We start from the raw sequence: 21793 nt of genomic DNA, 5'->3' as shown, positions 1-21793 counted from the left end.
TAATGCTGGAGCCGGCCGCGGTGGCCGTGCGGTTCTGGCGCTGCAGTCCGGAACCGCGGGGCTGCTACGGTCGCAGGTTCGAATCCTGCCTCGGGCATGGGTGTGTGTGATGTCCTTAGGTTAGTTAGGTTTAAGTAGTTCTAAGTTCTAGGGGACTTATGACCTAAGATGTTGAGTCCCATAGTGCTCAGAGCCATTTGAACCATTTTTGAATAATGCTGGAGGTTGCTGTTTAGGTGGAATGATTTATCGATGGGGTCAATAGGGATAATTAAACTGAGCTTAGGAGGAACCTTTGCTTTACATATACAGGAGAAGGTACAAGGTATCTATTATCGTATTCTATAGAAGTAGGTACTGTATGGTGATAAATCGCTTTAGGGAGCCACTGGATTTCAAATGGAAAATTGTGGTAATGTCTTATGGGACTAAACTGCTGAGGTCATCGGTCCCTAAGCTTACACACTACTTAATCTAATTTACACTAAGGACGACACACACACATCCATACCCGAGGGAGGACTCGAACCTCCGATGGGGGTCACTGGATTTGAGATGAGGAGAGCTTTGCTATATAGTACTTTTAGGTAAAGCGATTTTGAGGACTGTATGAATTTTAGCTAAGCAATTTTCACAAAACGCTGTTATGTAGCTCGTCACATCTTTTGCGGTGTTGTTGGTGGTGATGGTGGTGGTAACGGTTGATTGGTTGGTTGGTTGGGTGATTTGGGGGAGGGGACCAAACAGCGAGGTCATCGATCCCATCAGATTGGGGAAGGTTCAAAGGAACCATCCGGGCATTCGCCTTGTAACGTTCCCTGGCATTTTCACAGTTTATTTGTACCATATACGCCGCTCTGGGCAAGTTGTATATATCGTAATTATTGAACAAAAATATTACTGAATGTGGTATAAAATACATTAGCTATTCTCCTTATATTTTTATTGTAATATTACTCTGTATTTAGGATAGGAATTTTTCTGTATTTATTATGTGAATGTAAAATGTGTCAGTATTTGCGGTATCAGAGATATAAAAATTTGCCAGAAGAGAATAATATCGTCAATTTACAAAGAAATGTTAATAGTCGGGAAATGCTATATAAGGACTAAACATTATGTATTCTTTGGACTTCTCTGTTGAGACGTTATCGAGGTAGGACACTGTGAAGAAGCTTTTAACGAATGTGTAGACTTCTTTTGTCTCTGTCTGGACTTAGCCGCCATTAGACGATGCGTTACGAATTAATGTGAATTGAATTGTTGTTTGAGCTAAATATATCAGTATTTATCAGAGGTGTGAATTATTTATGTAAATTAGCTTGCCCACGTCATCTATAAAATTTCTTTAAGAATTTTTCAGCATTTTTTAGCGGTGTTGCTGGGCTGTGCCGCGACCAACAATCGCAGATCTGAAGAGGCGGCACATTTAAAAAATTATCAAACCCGTAAATCGGGAACAGATGCATAAAAATCAATAGTGAATTAAGAAATTGTTTTCCTTTTCAGTGATCCCGTGGCTGATAAAATTTGAATTAATTATACGTTTGTGCATTCGTAGGCGGATAGTTAATGTTAGTTAACATTGAAATTTAAACAGTTCGGTTCTTTAAAATAACTCAAATGCATAGTAAAGTAGGTTTGATCAGTGATAAAGATCGGCTTGGCAATAATTAAAACATTTTCTGCTGATAGAGATAATCTTGTGTTCTATGGCTAGTGCCGGGATAAAATTCAGTAAAAATATTTAAAAAAAAAACCACTGCATCTGGAAAGTGTATGCCAACGCCGAATGATTTAAAGGACTCAATTCTCAACTAAATATTCTTAACCAGTTCATATGAGTTCACGTAAATATTTTTTCTTTAAATGTACGTAATTCTTAAGAAAGTAAAATTTTTTATTACCACACGAAAATAAGAGAGTGGTTCTACAACAAAGTTCGCACGAAAGAAAATTAACTTAAAAGCAAAAGATAAAATTTATTATTATTCTTTAACGAAAAATCAATCAATTCCATTCATTATTCCGACAGATTTCGTTAAATTGGCGCCCAACGTGGGGCGCCAATTTAACGAAATTGTCGGAATATTGAATGGAATTGATTGATTTTTCGTTAAAGAATAATAATAAATTTTATCTTTTGCTTTTAATTAATTGTCTTTCGTGCGAACTTTGTTGTAGAACCACTCTCTTATTTTCGTGTGGTAATAAAAAATTTTACTTTCTTAAGTATTACGTACATTTAAAGAAAAAATATTTACGTGAACTCATATGAACTGGTTAAGAATATTTAGTTGAGAATTGAGTCCTTTAAATCATTCGGCGTTGGCATACACTTTCCAGATGCAGTGGTTTTTTTTTTTAAATATTTTTACTGAATTTTATCCCGGCACTAGCCATAGAACACAAGATTACCTCTATCAGCAGAAAATGTTTTAATTATTGCCAAGCCGATCTTTATCACTGATCAAACCTATTTTACTATGCATTTGAGTTATTTTAAAGAACCGAACTGTTTAAATTTCAATGTTAACTAACATTAACTATCCGCCTACGAATGCACAAACGTATAATTAATTCAAATTTTATCAGCCACGGGATCACTGAAAAGGAAAACAATTTCTTAATTCACTATTGATTTTTATGCATCTGTTCCCGATTTACGGGTTTGATAATTTTTTAAATGTGCCGCCTCTTCAGATCTGCGATTGTTGGTCGCGGCACAGCCCAGCAACACCGCTAAAAAATGCTGAAAAATTCTTAAAGAAATTTTATAGATGACGTGGGCAAGCTAATTTACATAAATAATTCACACTTCTGATAAATACTGATATATTTAGCTCAAACAACAATTCAACTCACATTAATTCGTAACGCATCGTCTAATGGCGGCTAAGTCCAGACAGAGACAAAAGAAGTCTACACATTCGTTAAAAGCTTCTTCACACTGTCCTACCTCGATAGCGTCTAAACAGAGAAGACCAAAGAATACATAATGCATTGTCCTTAAATAGCAGTACTGATTATTAACATTTCTTTGTAAATTAACGATATTATTCTCTTCTGGCAAATTTTCATATCTCTGATACCGCAAATATTGACACATTTTACAATCACATAATAGATACAGAAAAATTCCTATCCTAAATACAGAGAAATATTACAACAAAAAATATAAGGAGAATAACTAATGTATTTTATACCACATTCAGTAATATTTTTGTTCAATAATTACGATATATACAACTTGCCCAGAGCGGCGTATATGGTACAAATACACTCTTGTTGTTTAATAACGTGAAAATGCCAGGGAACGTTACAGCCTGAAGTGATTTAGGGAAATCATGGGAAACCTAAATCAGGTGGCGGGACGCGGGTTTGAACCGTCGCTCTCCCGAATGCGAGTCCAGTGTGCTAAAGAGTGCGCCACCTCGCTCGGTGGTGGTGACAGTGATGTCCTTGAGGGTGTTGGTGATCGCAGTGTAAACAGAGCTGTGGCTCACAGTAGAGCTATATTAGTACCAAAAGAAAATACTCTTATGTTCTTTGCTTGTTAACGTGTGGTGAAGGACGAGGAAATGGAGGAATCACTTTAACAGTGGGATGTTTGCGATAGAAATACATTTATTTATGCATTTATTGCAATTTGTATAACACATACGAAATGTATAATAATAATAATAATAATAATAATAATTTGGAGAAAACTGGATTATCTGGGGTTTGACTGTTTGGCTTTAGCAGACGATCTTGCCATTTTAGCTGAATTTATAGAAGATGCAACAAACGCAGATAAATCTCCTACAGAAATAGCTTCAAAAGTAGGTCTATGTATGTCTTCTGAAAAAGTATGGTATATGACAGATGCGAAGAGGGCACCAAATACATGGAAACTGATTATGACGAATAAAAAAGGCTACAGCATTTAAATATTTAGTTGAAATAATACAATCGAATGTTTTTGACAAAGAAGTTAACTTGACAAGGACAAGGAATGTGGAGATGGCTCTTCCGTTAATAAAAGATCCATGTAACAAGAAGTCTATTTCCGTAAAGGCAAAACTGCAGCATTACAACACTGCTGTTAAACCAGAATGCCTTTATGCTTCAGAATGCCGTTCGTTAAATACAACTAAACAATGAAGTGAAATAGAAGAAAAGAAATTAATAGTAATCAGGAATTTCTTCAGACCAAAAATATGAGAGTGGGAATGGGTAATTAAGAAGTAGTAAAGAAATTTTTGAGAAAACAGAAACAATATCAGACACAATAAAGAAGAGAAGAGATGTATCCTATAGACACTTAAAACGTCTATATGAAAAGAGGGTAACAAAAAGAATTTTTACGTTTTTGACAGAAATCCAAAAACACCAATGACATGGATGAAAGAAGTTAAAGCAACCCTGGAAGAAATGGAAATAACCGAGGAAGAAACAGGAGAAAGAGAAAAGTCCAGAGCAAAAGTAAAAAGTTTCAGGGTTTCCAGGAGAAAACAGACAGGCGCATTATGTATAGAAGAAAGAAGAGAAAAACATAGGGAAAGAATGACAAACTTCTGCAAAGAAAGAAAGGAGAAAAGAAAGAAGACGATAAGTTATTTCATGTGGTCCGTAGTAAACCAAACCAATAACAATAATAATAGTAATGACAGCATTGGTAGTAATGAATATGTGGAATCCAGTAAATATTAGTCTTATTTACATTAAGAAGTTCCCTTGTCGAATATGAACAGACACTTTTGACGGAAACGTATGACAACAGTACAGAAGGAATCGATGTGTAGAAGTAGTGGCTGGCCCGAGGAAGAGGGAGAAATAATAAGGTGAGAGTAGCAGATAAGATAGAATGAAGTAAGCAGAAATAGAGAGGGATAAGAGAAGCATAGAAAAGGACGCTACGCGTGTTATAAAAGAAAAATCTGTCCTCTACAGTTAAATACAGAGTGGTTTTGCATAAGATGCAGGTTACCGGTGGCTATTTGTTCCAAACGTGTATGGCTGGAATCGAGAAAGACTTAGTGTTGCGCAGAAGTGCAGCCAATCTGATGTTACAGCTGTGAAACGATGATAGGGAACTGATATTTGAGAAGGGCAACTGAGGGCACCAGTAACTAAGAAAACGGTTAAATACACAGAACGTTTGAAAATCATGTCGCCCATCTTGTCGCGTCCAACGTAGTTGAGTGTATGAAAGGCTGATGTAATCATAGAACCGAATGTTGAACACTTATCTTACGCAAGCGTTCACAGCTAGCTCGGATCGTCGTGTGTTTTCGCTGTTTGACCGTGTTGAACTATATATCTGGCTTGAATGAAGACTGGACTAAATTTTGTGTAACCTGACATGGTCATTTTTTCTAAAATTTTGGTTCACACGTCCGTAGGAGAGAGATTTCATGCAAGCAACAGCAGTTTGTTGTTCCCAGTTTAGATTCTCATCTAATATTATACCAAGGACTCTTATTGTTTTTTTAATGGTAATTGTGTAGCATTGAGAGGTGCTGGAGGGATCAGCTTTCGGTGAGACATGCTGACGAGCTGTGACTTTTTAGGGTTTAGCGTAAGATCTACGTCTTCTGTAAATCTTGATACTGAACAAAGATTACGGCAGCAGCAGTGTTTTGAGGGCTGGCACTTATATACGAGTAACGGAAATTCGTCCGCATACAAGTGATGGTTACAAGAGTGAAGCACAAACAAAATGTCGTTGGTATATAACGAGGAAAGCAAAGGACCAAGGACAGAACCTTGAAGGACTCTAGAGAGTAAATTTTTCCACGATGAGTTTTCCGACCCACAGACGTTATATTTTTTGAGGTAATACCTCAGACGTTAAACAATATTGTACTCCAACACTTTAGATAGTGCGAGCAACTTTCTGATCGGCCTATAGACAATTTATGGTTTTCGGTTATCATTCTTGGATACTGAGCTTAGCTTTGCTCCCACTCAGTAGGATATGTACTACTAACAGGAGAGAGACTGAAGATGTCTGTTAGAACCTGTGACACTAGCGAAGAAGAGTGATTGGAAGGATGATAAAGCACCGATTTTTTGTGGTTTTTAGAGTACTAAAATTAAAAAAAATTGTGATTAGATACATTCATTTCGAAAAACAAGAACTTTTCTTTTCTTTCACTGTTTGCGTCCGATTTACTTAGTATGTTCAGTTTTTACCAAATCGTAAATATCCACCCATACCACCCCAAAGATGAGTTACACGATCAATCCGTAGCACCTGTTGTAACGTTCTTTATAAATATATTTGTGTAGCATTCGTTAAAAAATATAACTTCGGTATCCAAATTTGCTGTTTGTTGTGTTGAGCAAATGGTGTGCTTAATCAGTTTTACTGTAGTCCAAAGAAAAATTAAACAACTTAATCTCGAAAACCGTGATGCCTATAATAAAATCAATCCCTCTGAAATTTTTCTCAGTCTCGTGAGCACCGAGTTCTGTGCTCTGTGCAATAAACTGATAAAATTCCCTATTCTTATCTCTTCAGTCGCAACGGATGTAATCTTGGTATTCTGTTCTCTCCATAGTGCGCATACAAAATATTCAATCGTGGCTCAGCGAAGTGCAATGCCGGCCGCAAAATAGCTTCAAACAAACACTAATACTTTTCTGATTCTGGCACATTAAATTTTTTCTTACTCTGGTTGAAAAATCATTTGTCTTAATAAATTTTCATTGGATTTAAATAAAAACGATGTGGAAGAGGATGAGGTACTGATAAGGGGATATGCTAAGACCAACTGGTCCAGTTTGAAACTTGTATTTCTCCTTCACAAAATATGATGTGACACGTTTTCGTTAACTTCAAAATCAGTGAACTTCTCAGTTATTCTACAATTCTCACTTACTGGCGTAATTAAAGACACTTGGATTGTTACACGACAAAAAATATAACATAGTTTAACAAAATAGATTCCAGAATTTAAATTCACTGTATCAGGATTACAAAACACACAAAATATTAAAAATCGGGTATACCTAATCAACCTATACATTCAACCTGATGGCAAATACTTGGTTCCTACATTGAAGGGCCAGTATTGCAAAATTAGCAAGATCCACATTGCGTTGCTGCATACTTACAACTACACAAAATTTTAGTTCCTTACAAAATTGTATTATGCTGCGTCCATAGGCCAACAGCTAAATTGTCACAGCTAGCCACTAGCTTAAAGTCTTACATCCTACTTTTACAGAGTGCAACGGCAACTGCTACCCATACTTACAATTGATTCTGCCCTTCAGGCAACATCTTTGGTCAGGGGTGTCAAACATACAATCTCTTCTACATGTGATAACCATTTCGTGTTATATTACAAAATCGGTCTCCACGTACAAGTGGACCCCTCACATTGTGAATTGGGGAGAGTCGGTGAAGGTGTTTCGTTTGAGCCGCGGCTCGGAGATAAGAATAACTTGGAAACGTAACTGGTGGAACAGATCATATATCAGGTAAAAGGGCTTATACATGACTTTAAATCGTAGAGGTCGTACGAAGCATTATTGATTATGGAGGCAACGCGGTGAGTAATAATGGCGAAAAAAAGAGTGTTGATGACGTAGATAACACAGGAAAAGTTAGCGACGGCACAAACAGTACGGGGACTGTGATGGAAAAAGCTCGGTGAAACACCATTAGGTGACAAGCATTGAAACTTCAAAAAATCGAAGGGAGACTAGCGAATGCACGATCGGATAAGATGTGGAGTGAATCTTTAAAATATGTGAGGGGAGATCAAAAAGTTTCCGTGTGAAGACCGTACAGTCCAGGATTGGTATGCGAGTCAAGCAAAATCTCCGTGAACAGTGAGACAATCAACCCGACGACGCACCTTGTTGCAGAACCCTGTTCGTAAAATACCGTGTCTCGCTGCCCTGCTGCGTGGTGAAGTCCGTAATTGCCTGCTGCACACACTCGTTCAACAGGAATCGTCGACCCTTCAAGGTCTTTTTTTAAGGGACCGATGACATGACGTTCGTATTGGGAGAAATGACTGTAGGGCAGGTGCTCGAGTGACGCTGGGCTCCCAGATCGACCGGCGTCTTGTGTCGCATTGCGACCACCACGAGCTTGGCACTATACCACAACGGTGGTTTTCGACAGACATGCTGCCCCATTCACATTTTTCATTCTCCGATGGATGTCTACCGGTGATTGTCCTTTTCTTGCCTATGAAAAGAATGATAACACGTTGGTCCTGTTTGGACATATTTGGTGGTAACGTCGGAAAGACACGAATGCCTCACTGATCCCATTCCAACATATTGGTGCTTACATACCCGAATCGGAGACGTGCCACGTTGAATATGGGCTGCAGTAACTCCCTCAAACGTATATCTTTCTCGATCGTCACTTGTAAGTAGGCTGTTTAGGTTTTTTTATTGGTAACGCCACCTCAGTATGAAAATCACTGGCTGTGCTGTGTGCAGTCTGTGGCTGCTTTGCATTGTTGTAATACTCGCCATTGTAGTGTTAGGCAGCTGGCTGTGAACAGCGCGTAGCGTTGGGCAGTTGGAGGTGAGCCGCCAGCAGTGGTGGATGTGGGGAGAGAGATGGCAGAGTTTTGTAATTTGTCATGAATTGCTATATATATGATGATATCAAGGTAAATACATTGTTTGTTCTCTATTAATATCTTTCATTTGCTAACTATCCCTATCAGTAGTTAGTGCCTTCCATAGTTTGTATCTTTTATTTAGCTGGCAGTAGTGGCGCTCGCTGTATTGCAGTAGCTTGAGCAGCGAAGATTTTTGTGAGGTAAGTGATTTGTGAAAGGTATAGTTTAATGTTAGTCAGGCCCATTCTTTTGTAGGGAATTTTGAAAGTCAGATTGCGTTGCGCTAAAAATATTGTGCGTCAGGTTAAGCACAGTCACGTGTAGAATTGTTAAAAGGGGACGTTTCATATGTCGACCCTTAGCCGAGGATACCTCACTGGAATCTTCTGATTTTTTCTTGTAGTTTGTGTAATTAGTGTAGCTTTTGTTTATTGCCAGCGCGTAATTATAGAGAGAATTTCCATTGTAGTTGTAGTTTTTCATTGTTGTACAGTAAAACAGTTGTGGTATGCATGTAGATTTGCACCAAGTATTTCGCAGCTGCAATTAACTAGATATTATTTTCAGTGCTATGTTAATGTGTTCCCCTATTTTTGCTCTTCAAATTGTGTTTTTCTGTGTTGTCGTGTGAAACACTGTGACAATAATGGCGTGTGAAAAACGTAACACTAGGCTCCAAAGTAAATTGAGAAATGACAGCGAAGACGAAAGCAGTATGTTAGCGCCGCAGAGTAATGAATTAACTAATGTTCAAAGTAGTAATTTGGTAATTGTGCATAGGGAAATGGAGCGGGCGGCAAACAATGGCGTAGACAGTGAAACAATTAGTGAGCAGGGAAGCATTATCGATCGGTCGGTCGGCAACAGCTCGCCTCAGGAATCCGAAATGACAGGACACAATTTCGCAAATACTGTAGATTCAGGTTTTGGGTCATCACCGTTTTCTCAAATAAGTCAAAACACATTTTCTGCTTGTCAAAATGTGAATGTTGCCGGTGCAAATGCACTGCCGAAAAGCGTAGAGAAACAGATTCCAGACACTAATACATTATTATTGCAATTAATGCAACAAATGGAACAAAATCAGAAACAAATGGGACAAAAGCTTCAAGAGTTAGACATAATGGAACAAAATCTTCAAAAGTTAGACACAGTGGAACAAAATCTTAAAAAGTTAGACACCACACTTGAACAAACACGTGAGGATTTAACTAATGAGTTACATCACATTGAATCGAAAAGTCAAAAAGTCTGTAACGACGTAAAAACACAAATTTGTGAGCATTTCCAACCTATTTTTTCGCGTCATGAAAATGCACTACAGAATCACGAAGCAGCCATAAAAGAACTGCAAACTACTGTTCATGAAAATCATGAGACCTTACAAGCTAAATTTGACTCAGTTGCATCTACCGATTCGGTTACGAAACTTGCAAAAACTCAGGAAAACTTGAAGGACACAGTAGATTCGATTTCAACACAAATGGAAAATCTGAAACTTGGTTCAGAAAAACACACTGAGGAAATGTGTTCACTATCGGAGAAAGTAGCCGAACTTTCGGATCAGTTCACTAACTTATCTACGAAGGTAGATGATAATCTGAACGACACAAAACCGGTAGTCTTTAATGACACAGAAGAGAGCGAACAAATTAGGAAACTGAAACAAAATCTGAATCAAATTAATACGCAACACCAAAGAGAAATCCGCGAAGTACAAGATCAGCTGACACAGGTAATACAAGAATTACGTATTTCAGAGGACACTCGCGCTCCAACACGGGAAGAGGGACTTAGAAATACGGAAAAGCCGCAAAATAATAACACAGGGCATTTCGGAAGTTATGAAAGAAATTGGCAATGTGCACCGAATTTTGAGATGGAACGGCCGACACGACCTAACAATGACCGATATGCGACTCGCCGACATGATGATTTTGACTATAAGCTGTTCATTACTACACGTAAATTCAAAACATTTAAGAATTCCGGCAACGACATTCATCCACAAGCGTGGCTCCATCAATTCTCTCATTGTTTTCCTCCCAATTGGTCATTGGAGCACAGGTTAGAATTTATGTGTGGCTACTTGGAGAATGAACCAGCTGTAAGAATGCGATCGGTCATTCACGATTGCCACAGTGAAGGAGAATTTTACCATGCCTTCCTCTCAGCATATTGGTCTCAAGCCACACAAGACCGAGTAAAACATGGCATCATAATGATGAAACATTTCGAACAATCTGAATTCTCCAGTCTTGTGAAATATTTTGAAGACATGTTGCACAAGAATCAGTATCTTTCAAACCCATACAGCCCCTCAGAACTCATCCGCATTTGCTTACTCAAATTGCCTGAACATTTACGACATATTATTTTAGCAGGACGTTGCAAAGACGACATTGAAGCTTTTCAGGGACTCTTACAAGAATTAGAAATTGACACTGACAATCGCGGAAAGCGGAAACAGGAACACAACAATTACAGGTCACATCCGTCGCAATTCCGCGATGAAAGAAATGATAACTGGACACGACAAGGCTATTCTTACAACGTAAATCGTGACCAAAACAGACACCACCCGTACGCCAACTGTTGGCAGAGTAGTAATAATTACAGGGAAAGATCACCTCTCCGTGGTAGTGACTATCACAGAGACAATCAGAGAAACAGACAATATGGGTACCAAAACAATTATTATCAAGGGAGGCAGAATAACTTTAGACGCAACGGTCCTGCACGCAGTTACGATTCAGGGAGAAATTCTCCACCACTTAACCGACAAGGAAGAAACTACGGAACCTACCGACATGACGACAGACGATATATTCGTAACGACAGACCTGAAATGCATCAGAACTGGCGGGATTTAAACAGAGCTGGGCCCTCTCGGCAAGGCGAATTTGTAGAAGTTAGGTCTCCTAATCCCAATAACGACGCACGCCAACAAAGAGACAGACAATGACTCGCACAGCAGGCAGCCGCGTGCGCCAGCTGGCTCAGGGAAAAATAACATAGACGCTAACCTTGAGAAAAATTCCAGTATTCTTTACCGACGTATACCGCATGATAATTGCGTTTAAGTTGAAACTCTGAGTACTATGAAGAGTAAAGGTTTAAACCACATTTCAAATGTAAAACCGTTTATTGAAAGATAATCTGCTTTTTAACTTTGTCTTTGCCATATAACTTTTCACTTTACATTGCTAGTAAGCTTTGTCAGACTTAGAATCTGTTAACATACAACAATGTTTGAAGTTAAGTATCCAATCAAGAACCAAGAGAACTTATTTAAACAGAAATTACGAATGCATTGTTATTGTGAACAGACGACACAGTGTTATTGTGTGTGTGCATTCTTGCTTGTTTGTTGCACGATTAAGACTATAAGGCTCACATACTTAGAACATTTACCAGTACTGTTAATGAGATTTTAATACAATATTTTGGTTTATTTGAAAATACATTCTGAAATTAAAGTGCCAGATGACACAGAAGTTAGTTTATGTGACAGCTACACGATTTTATCACGACGCTACTAATGACACAATTTACATTGTTGCTTCTGTGCTGTATCTGCTTTATATCTGCACAGTTTTTTTGAATTCTTCTGGAAAGTAAAATACGTTTTAGAGGTAACTTTTGTGGTATAGCTACAATGAGACAGCCTTTTCCGTAGCACAACAATACGTTACAGCACAGTACTTTCCTCATCACGGCAATAAGCGTAATAACTAAGATATCTATACACAAAGCATTTCACTTTTGTTTATCATGAGGTAAGTACATTGACTTCTGCAGAACTTAGCTTTTGGAGGACAATAAATACGAGACTTCCACAGAGATTATCTTACAACATGACGCACAGTTTAGCGCTACAGTACACGTATTTGAGTGATTAATTTCGCACTTAAAACATTTTTTTTAAAGATATTTGAAGTGCAATGATACAAGGGTTTTCCGTGATACATTTCATTCCATTGCTGTAATCTGTAACACCTGAGGGTATAATTACATTAATCCTCAGGGGGGTACACGCTTACTTTGTGTACCATGTGTTTGGCAAACACAAGGAGCCCTAGCTAATATGGTATTTGCTTATACAACTTTACACATCGGTACCGTATTTCTCTAACACACAAATTACACAGCTATCTGGTCATTTAACTGAGAGATAAACATTTTTTTTTACTAGATCAGTGACACATGTTTACGCAATTTCAAAGTTGGGTAATTTCACACTTATGAAATTGTATTTTGTCTGTACTTTGTGAACTGTTCATATTTTTTCGGAACCATTGTGATACTATGAGAGCTTTGAATGATGTATTTGGTAAGGGAGCATGATTTTAAAGTACATTTGAGGTAGATGACACTTTTTACATGAGCAGAGAATTTTTTTAGGTTTTGAAATTATTGGAGGAAGCTACGACGTTTTTGAGATTGGACTGAGGTGTTATGAAGTTATTTTTACGACGATGTGTATTACGCTGTTGAGGTATGTTTATGATCAATAAGCTGATGCTATATAAGGAATGTGATTACGTGTTTATATGTATATGAATAATGGATAGAAGTTAGGGACTCTTGACTTGTGAAAAAGGATGTTGGAAACCAAGAATCGTACTTTAAGAGTTATGAAATGTGTGTAAATGTGTGAATGTATCACAATGACGGCGAAAATTTCTTGGACACTGTTATATTCATAGGATTTTGTTTCTACACATTTGCAACGTAAATTCCCGACCTGTGAAATTTTTATATGAGACTGTCACTGTAGCGGAAACTGCTGTCGTAAATATTTCCATAAGAAAGTTAAGCGACCACCTGCACGTGCGTCGTGGGCACACAGCTGTGTCAGACACCTGGAGAACAAGCCATTAGGGTGTGCCTTTCCGGAAGCACAGGTAGAGAAAAAAAAAAAGGGAGGCCATTATCCTCGCTATTGACATTCGTTTGTAGAAAGCATCGTAAATACGACACGCTAATAATAACTTGGACACATTCATACATCTGCACACCTGATTAGGACAAGTGTCTATCTACGAGAATTGAGAGAAATGCCATATGGCTTGCTTTATGTATTTATTTACTCATTTTGTTTAATATCTAGTTTCTAGCTGCACTGCAGCACTGGTTAAAATAAAATTTTATAGATGTACTTATATAAATATTTTCTGTCTCCAGATCCAGTAAATAATAGTTTTGTGATATATTTCCAAAAAATGAGGGAGCATAAAAAGACATTTCCCTTCACAGGAATTGCATAAACAATTTCTTTACGATTTGGTAACTTATCTGCTAGTGTAAGTTCTCGTGATGCATCACTCTAGTGTTAAGATGTGACGTAAGTTTTAAACATGGCCATTTTTACTGTAATATTTTTTCTGCTTGAGCTATGTCATGTTTAGGTATAAGTTGCTGCTGTTTGCCAGGCGTAATGTTACTAAATTTGACTTTGTATTACGCTGTTCAGCCAGTTTTACTACTGATTTATTTTTCTTGTTTGCTGCGCATTGCCTCATATTAGTTGTAATGTTGAATTGCTTGGTAATTTAGATTTACTGTAGCTTGCTTTGCCAGCTTGAAATTTTTGTCATTGATGTTTGTGTTACTTGATTTGTTCTGCTGCATTGCCTCGTCCCTTAGTTTAGCATCTGAGCTCAGTAGATTTAAGTTAGCTTAAGAGGGGGGTAGACTATATAAGAGAACAAGTTGTGATGAATTGGAAGAAATACATTGAAAATCTATAAGAAAATGGTTTGGCCAAAACAGTATTTTGAAAGAGGATATGAACCAAAAAAAGTAGGGTTTAGGGACAACAGGTTTAGGTAGGATTTTCTTGGAAATAAATGATGAAGTAAAATAATGGAAAATAAATAATGAGGTAAGAAATATGTGAACATATATATATACAGAAAGCATGCTTGAATAGGATTTTTTTTGGTGGAAACAAATGTGGAAATAAGACGAAAGATCTCTGGAATGAAGTTTTGGGTTGGACTGCAGCACCAAATATCACACTGAAAACAAACCCTGTCCTGTATTTTTGTGTTATTACACTATGTGTATTTGTGTTTTTCCTGTCTTAATGTGTTTAGCTAATAAGAGTTATGTTGTAGAATTTTTCTGATAATATGTTATTTTCTTTGTAAAGATGTTTAGACATTATTTATTCTGTTTTGTTTTAATGCTCATGTGTAAAGTTGATGTTTCAAAAGTTATTCCGATCTTTTATGTATTTACTTATGTCATAATTCCTGCAACACTGTTGTATATGTTATTTTGATTCTTTTGTAAAGCCTGTACTACAAATGTTATCTGTATTGTTATGTTCTTTAATGATGTATTTTGTACCTTTGTAATTGTATTCTTATGTTATAAAATTGTAATTGACACCAGTTCATCATATTATTAACTTGTAAGTTACATTTCACTGCACACGTTTCTGTTGGTCATAGTATATGGACAATATGTGAGAAGTAGGGACTGTTAGTGTTTGTATGTGTGTTAATAATTCAGCAAGGGACTGGATAACAGCATTGCTGGTTCTAAGGACAATTCCAAAAACTTTGTGAGTGCACAAGTGGTGGTTATGGACTTGCTATATTATCCGCAAGACTCTTCAATTGTGATTGTGCACCTGCACAGTCACAACGGATGGCTGCTGGCCGTCTCTACGAGGACTACAGTGGGTCTACGTCGTTGCTGACTCACCAGTACCATAATCTCTACAAGGACTACAGTGGGTCTACATCTTTGATGATCCATCAGTACCATTATTTCTACAAGGACTGCAGTGGGTCTGCGCCTCTGGTGGCCCACCAGTACCGTAATCTCTACCAGGACTACAGTGGGTCTGCTCTGTGATGACCTACCCACCAATACTCTTCAAAACTTCGACTGACTCTGTGGTGGGTTTGCTCTGTTGTGGCCCATTACCTGTCAGCATGTCAAGAGTCAGCACTGTCTTTCCGTTGGAAGGACACGACTTCTTCAAGACTGCATGGAAATCCACTACTTCTGTGTGCAATTTCTTTTACTAATGAGACTTCGTAAAAAAAAAAAAACTGTAATTACTATTATGATGAATGATCAGAACTATCTTTATGGACTGTGAGAAAATTTTAGCTTTTGACCAACATTGTATCAATAAGTGTGTGCATTTGATTTCTTTGTTATTGTAATTGTGAAAAAAAATTTTAACAAATATGTATTGGCCAGTGCCCAAAAAAATTTTGTAAAATTTTTTGTGGGTAGCATGGGGGCTATGTAAGTAGGCTGTTTAGGTTTTTTTATTGGTAACGCCACCTCAGTATGAAAATCACTGGCTGTGCTGTGTGCAGTCTGTGGCTGCTTTGCATTGTTGTAATACTCGCCATTGTAGTGTTAGGCAGCTGGCTGTGAACAGCGCGTAGCGTTGGGCAGTTGGAGGTGAGCCGCCAGCAGTGGTGGATGTGGGGAGAGAGATGGCGGAGTTTTGTAATTTGTCATGAACTGCTATATATATGATGATATCAAGGTAAATACATTGTTTGTTCTCTATTAATATCTTTCATTTGCTAACTATCCCTATCAGTAGTTAGTGCCTTCCATAGTTTGTATCTTTTATTTAGCTGGCAGTAGTGGCGCTCGCTGTATTGCAGTAGCTTGAGCAGCGAAGATTTTTGTGAGGTAAGTGATTTGTGAAAGGTATAGTTTAATGTTAGTCAGGGCCATTCTTTTGTAGGGAATTTTGAAAGTCAGATTGCGTTGCGCTAAAAATTTTGTGTGTCAGTATAAGCACAGTCCCGTAAAATTGTTGAAAGGGGACGTTTCACACTTAATACACTGGAGAGCCAAAAAGACTGGTACACCTGCCTGATATCGTGTGGGGCCCCCGAGAGTACGCAGAAGTGCCGCAACACGACGTGGCACTGACTCGACTAATGTCTGAAGTAGGGCTGGAGGGAACTGACACCATGAATCCTTCAGGGCTCTCCATAAATCCTTAAGAACACGACGGGGTGGAGACCTCTTTTGAACAGTACGTTGCAAGGCATCCCAGATATGCTCAATGATGTTCATGTGTGGGGAGTTTGGTGGCCAGCGGAAGTGTTTAAACTCAGAAGTGTGTTCCTGGAGCCACTCTTTAGAAATTTTGGACGTGTCGCGTGTCGCATTGTCCTGCTGGAAATGCCCAAGTCCGTCGGAATGCACAATGGACATGAATGGATGCAGGTGATCAGACATGATGCTTACGCACGTGCCACTAGTCAGAGTCGTATCTAGACCTATAAATGGTCCTATATCACCCCCCGCACCATTATAGAGCCTCCACCAGCTTGTACAGACCCCTGCTGACATGCAGGGTCCATGGATTCATGAGGTTGTTTCCATATCCGTACATGTCCATCCGATCGATAAAATTTGAAACGAGACTCGTCCGACCAGAAGACTTATTTCCAGTCATCAATAGACCAAGTTCAGTTGTGACGGACCTAGGCGAAGCGTAAAGCTTTGTGTTATGCTGTCATCAAGGTTACACGAGTGGGCCTTCGGCTCCGAAAGCCCATATCGATGATGTTTCGTTGAATGGTTCGCACACTGACACTTCTTGATCGCCCAGTATTGAAACCTGTAGGAATTTGCGGAAGGGTTCCACTTCTGTCACAATGAACGATTCTCTTCAGTCGTCGGTGGTCCCGTTTTTGCAGGATCTTTTGCCGGCCGCAGCTATGTCGGAGATTTGCTGTTTTACCGGATTTCTGATATTCACGGTACACTCGTGAAATGATCGTACGGGAAAATCCCCGCTTCATCGCTACCTCGGAGATGCTGTGTCCCATCTCTCGTTCAAACTCTTAAATGTTGGTAATCTGTCATTGCAGTAGCAGTAACCTATCTGACAACTGCGCCAGTCACTTGTTGTCTTCTGTAGACGTTGTAACGTCCCCTTAGAAAAATTTATGAATTACTGTGCTGATAAAACTCTTACGCCATTTGATTTTCAAACAGCTGAGCAAAACTGAACGTACTCAGACATTTCGCTCTTTACCTATTCTGATCAATACTAAACTGACACACAATATTTTTTTAGCGCAACGCAATCTGACTTTCAATAATCCCTACAAGAGAATGGCCCTGACTAAATTAACCTATACGTTTCACAAAACGTTGCCAACCGCAGATCCGTATTCTGCCTGTTTATATATAACTGCATTTGAATACGCATGCCTACACCAGTTTCTTTGGCGCTTCAGTGTATATTTGCAGTGCATTGCCTGAGATACCGCGTTGACAGTCAACAGATGCATTCAGTTAAGAATGTACTCTCAAACTTGTCTGCACCCGTCTACTAAGTAGGCCATAGTGTAGTTGTCTCGACGGTGAAACATTCAAATAAGTTTTTTTAAGGGTCTGCTAAATTTTTACACTTTTTTTCAATATATTGTCACTTACATAATGGCGCTGCCACGTGCACAGGATGTCATCCGACTGACAATATGGGTTATAAATATTTCATAACTTAACTATACACTCTTTTCAACAAACTGCTCTTTGCAGCACTATCTATGAACAAGTTTTAGTGTTTTATTAGCACCACTGATTGCTTTTTAAGTGGTACAGTCCTTTTATAGTTTCTATACAATCGCACCATCTCCTATTGATACGATACCGAAACCGGTTACAGATGCACAAATGGAAAGCCAAGAGGAATGGTCGATATTCAGGGATACGACAGAAAACTATCGTTCGAAGCAGAAAAGTTTAGTAAACATAGTCTCTAAAAGGCATACCTTACGAGCTATGAGCACTTGTTCGTCTTTGATACTATGAAACAAATCTCTTCTACTGCAATGTCTTTGATTGCTATATTCTGAGACGTCATATTATGGACCAAAACAAGAAAAAGTGCAGTAAATATGGACTGCAGTATACCTTAAAAGCTATGACAACTTGTTCATATTCGCTACTGTGAAAAAACATGTCTTCTACTGAACAAGTGCTCATAGCACTTAATAGATGCGTTTTTGAGCCTACATTTGGTGAACAGTTTTTTTCTTGTTTCGGGACATAGTATCTCGTCCCAAAATATGGAAAGCAAAGAGCTTGCAGTAAGAGAAATTTGTTTCACAGTATTGCTGTTTGAGTTTCTAAGGTATACGTTTTGGAGCCCATGTTTGCTGGACCTTTTCGCATCGAATGTCATTTCCTGTCATATTCCTGAATATTAACCATTCCCCCTGGGATACGCTGCGTACGGATCCAGTCGATGTTTATGTTTGATTATACGGTAACCAATTGTGAAATATACACCGGCTCACAAAGGGCAGTTGTCTGAGGTCCGGTGTAATAAGGGTGATTCAATTTTGCGAGAAACGACGACACATCGACAAACACCAGACGTACCTGTATGGAATACCTTGCTACGAAACATTGTCTGAATGTCGGGAGATATATTCTGAGGTGCTTGCACGAAACGTTACTGCCTAGGAAGAAAAAAAGTAAGGCGTTTACTTTGAACTTGTAAACGAAACTACGTACATGAGACATTACGCTGTACAGGAATCATGTCGATCCACGCGACAGAAACATTCTAATCTCAGTGGCTGTGTGCTACCATCTGTAAATCTCCTCGGACGCCACGTGAAGCTCTTGACCGCTTGGTGGTCGCTCAGCAGGCTGTTTTCTGGAGTTCGCAGATGATATAAGGAAAGCTGCGATACCAAGCAGTCGACCCCATGTGCACAGAAGTAGACCGTAGATCATCTTTTGGCCTGTCCTGGGCGTCACCAGAAGCAGACAGCCGAGATCGCGACATAGGATTCACCGAGCGTTGCTCAGCACATTGGTTATACGTGCGAAGAAGATTTGTCATATCGATGTACCAGTATTTTACGTCTAAAATTTAGTTTAGATATATGAATAGCTGTAAGGCTGAGTAAACTAATCCGTTTAATACCTTGCATAGGAACAATTAAAGAAAATATTTTTATGTTTTCTTTTGCAATCCAGGCCTCTCGTCGATCCACTTGTCCAGTGATAAAGAATATTTGCGTAATATTTGTTATTGATTATTTCTGAAACCCTGAGCTGCCGACAGGTGTTGTTGATATACCTCGATGTGGACAGTTGAAAATGTGTGCCCCGACCGGGACTCAAACCCGGGATCTCCTGCTTACATGGCAGACGCTCTATCCATCTGAGCCACCGAGGACACAGATGAATAGCGCGACTGCAGGGACTTATCACTTGCACGCTTCCCGTGAGACCCACATTCCCAACTGTCCACAATTCTACATATGTAATGTACCCTATAGACATGTAGAATTGTGGACAGTTGGGAATGTGGGTCACACGGGAAGCGTGCAAGGGATAAGTCCCTGCAGTCGCGCTATTCATCTGCGTCCTCGGTGGCTCAGATGGATAGAGCGTCTGCCATGTAAGCAGGAGATCCCGGGTTCGAGTCCCGGTCGGGGCACACATTTTCAACTGGCCACATCGAGGTATATCAACAACACCTGTCGGAAGCTGAGGGTTTCAGTTAGTCATCATTTATTCCAGGGAAAAGCTGCACGGTCATCAACAGTATTGTGTTCTTTCGAGAACAGTTACTGTCTTCGTATATATTGATTATTTCTCCACTGCTTGTTTCGGTTGTCAAATTTTTCTTCACTCTCTGTGTTACCCTGACAAGGTACCAAACGACCAACAAAAGTACTCTGTTGATGTGAACGATAGTTCTGTGTTATACTCAGCGCTTTTGACCTTTCCCTCGTAAAGTGACCTGGTAGAAATACCTGTACGTAATTTTGCGGGGCTGTGATGTATACACCACATATAGTCGCTATGAATACAAGAAAATGTTTTATAAATTCATCGCAGTGTGATATTTTTAGTAATTACTCGCAGTGGTACGTGGCCTCGCATTCTTGCAGCTACTGCCCACGATACCGCCCAAGACGCGCACAGCCTTGGCAGAATTGGACCAAACGCCATACCTGTGCGTGCGTTTGATTGATGAGCGGATCTGGGTGCGTGACCAGCGAGGGAGCAGGCGGCCATCACGACCGCGACCTCTCCCACGGTAGCAGGCACCGCCTGTCTGTTGTACACCGACGTCCCGTCGCTACCTTTTTACAAATAACGCATCCACAACACTGTTCCAGTACCGCATCAGCACTTTCTAAAGAAAGTACGCCCCAGTGCGGTAACTAAGTGGGTTTGCTACTGGATACCAATTTCCGGACAGGCAGGTTGCAGCATATTATCCTTCACAGATAGTCAGTCACCTATGAAGACTGAAGTAATGTCGAGTCTGCCACCCAGCAATGTCGCACTATCTTAAGATTTTGGAATCGCATTTGGGACATCGGGGGTTTAAATCCCCGTCAGACCATGCGGACTTAGTTTTTCCCGTTGTTTCCCTAAACCTTTCAACGCTGAGATCGTTTCTATGAAAATGACACGGCCTGTTATGTTTCCCATCTTCCTCCAATCTTGTTTGTAATGTAAGTCTAACGGCATCGATGTCGAAGGGACGTTAAGACCTAGTCCTCCACGTCGCTCACTGTTTTTTTTTTTTTTTATATTTCTAATTTGAAGGCGTAGCGACAAGAGTTTGCCTCCGTGTGGCGTTCAATAAGTAATTCAACATACATTTTTCCTGAAATTAGAATTATACACTACTGGCCATTAAAATTGCTACACCACGAAGATGACGTACTACAGACTCGAAATTTAACCGACAGGAAGAAGATGCTGTGATATGTAAATGATTAGCTTTTCAGAGCATTCACACAAAGTTGGCGCCGGTGGTGGCACCTACAACGTGCTGACAAGAGGAAAGTTTCCAACCGATTTCTCATACACAAACAGCAGTTGACCGGCGTTGCCTGGAGAAACGTTTTTTGATGCCTCGTGTAAGAAGGAGAAACGCGTACCATCACGTTTCCGACTTTGATAAAGGTCGGATTGTAGCCTATCGCGATTGCGGCTTATCGTATCGCGACATTGCTGCTCGCGTTGGTCGAGATCCAATGACTGTTAGCAGAATACGAATCGGTGGGTTCAGGAGGGTAATATGGAACGCCTTGCTGGATCCCAATGGCCTCGTATCACTAGCAGTCGAGATGACAGGCATCTTATCCGCATGGCTGTAACGGATCGGCCGAAGTGGCCGTGCGGTTCTAGGCGCTGCAGTCTGGGACCGCGAGACCGCTACGGTCGCA

The sequence above is a fragment of the Schistocerca nitens genome, chromosome 4 (genome assembly GCF_023898315.1).
Source record: "Schistocerca nitens isolate TAMUIC-IGC-003100 chromosome 4, iqSchNite1.1, whole genome shotgun sequence".
NCBI classification, from domain to species: domain Eukaryota; kingdom Metazoa; phylum Arthropoda; class Insecta; order Orthoptera; family Acrididae; genus Schistocerca; species Schistocerca nitens.
The sequence above is the reverse complement of the archived record's forward strand: the minus strand, read 5'-3'. Positions refer to the sequence as shown.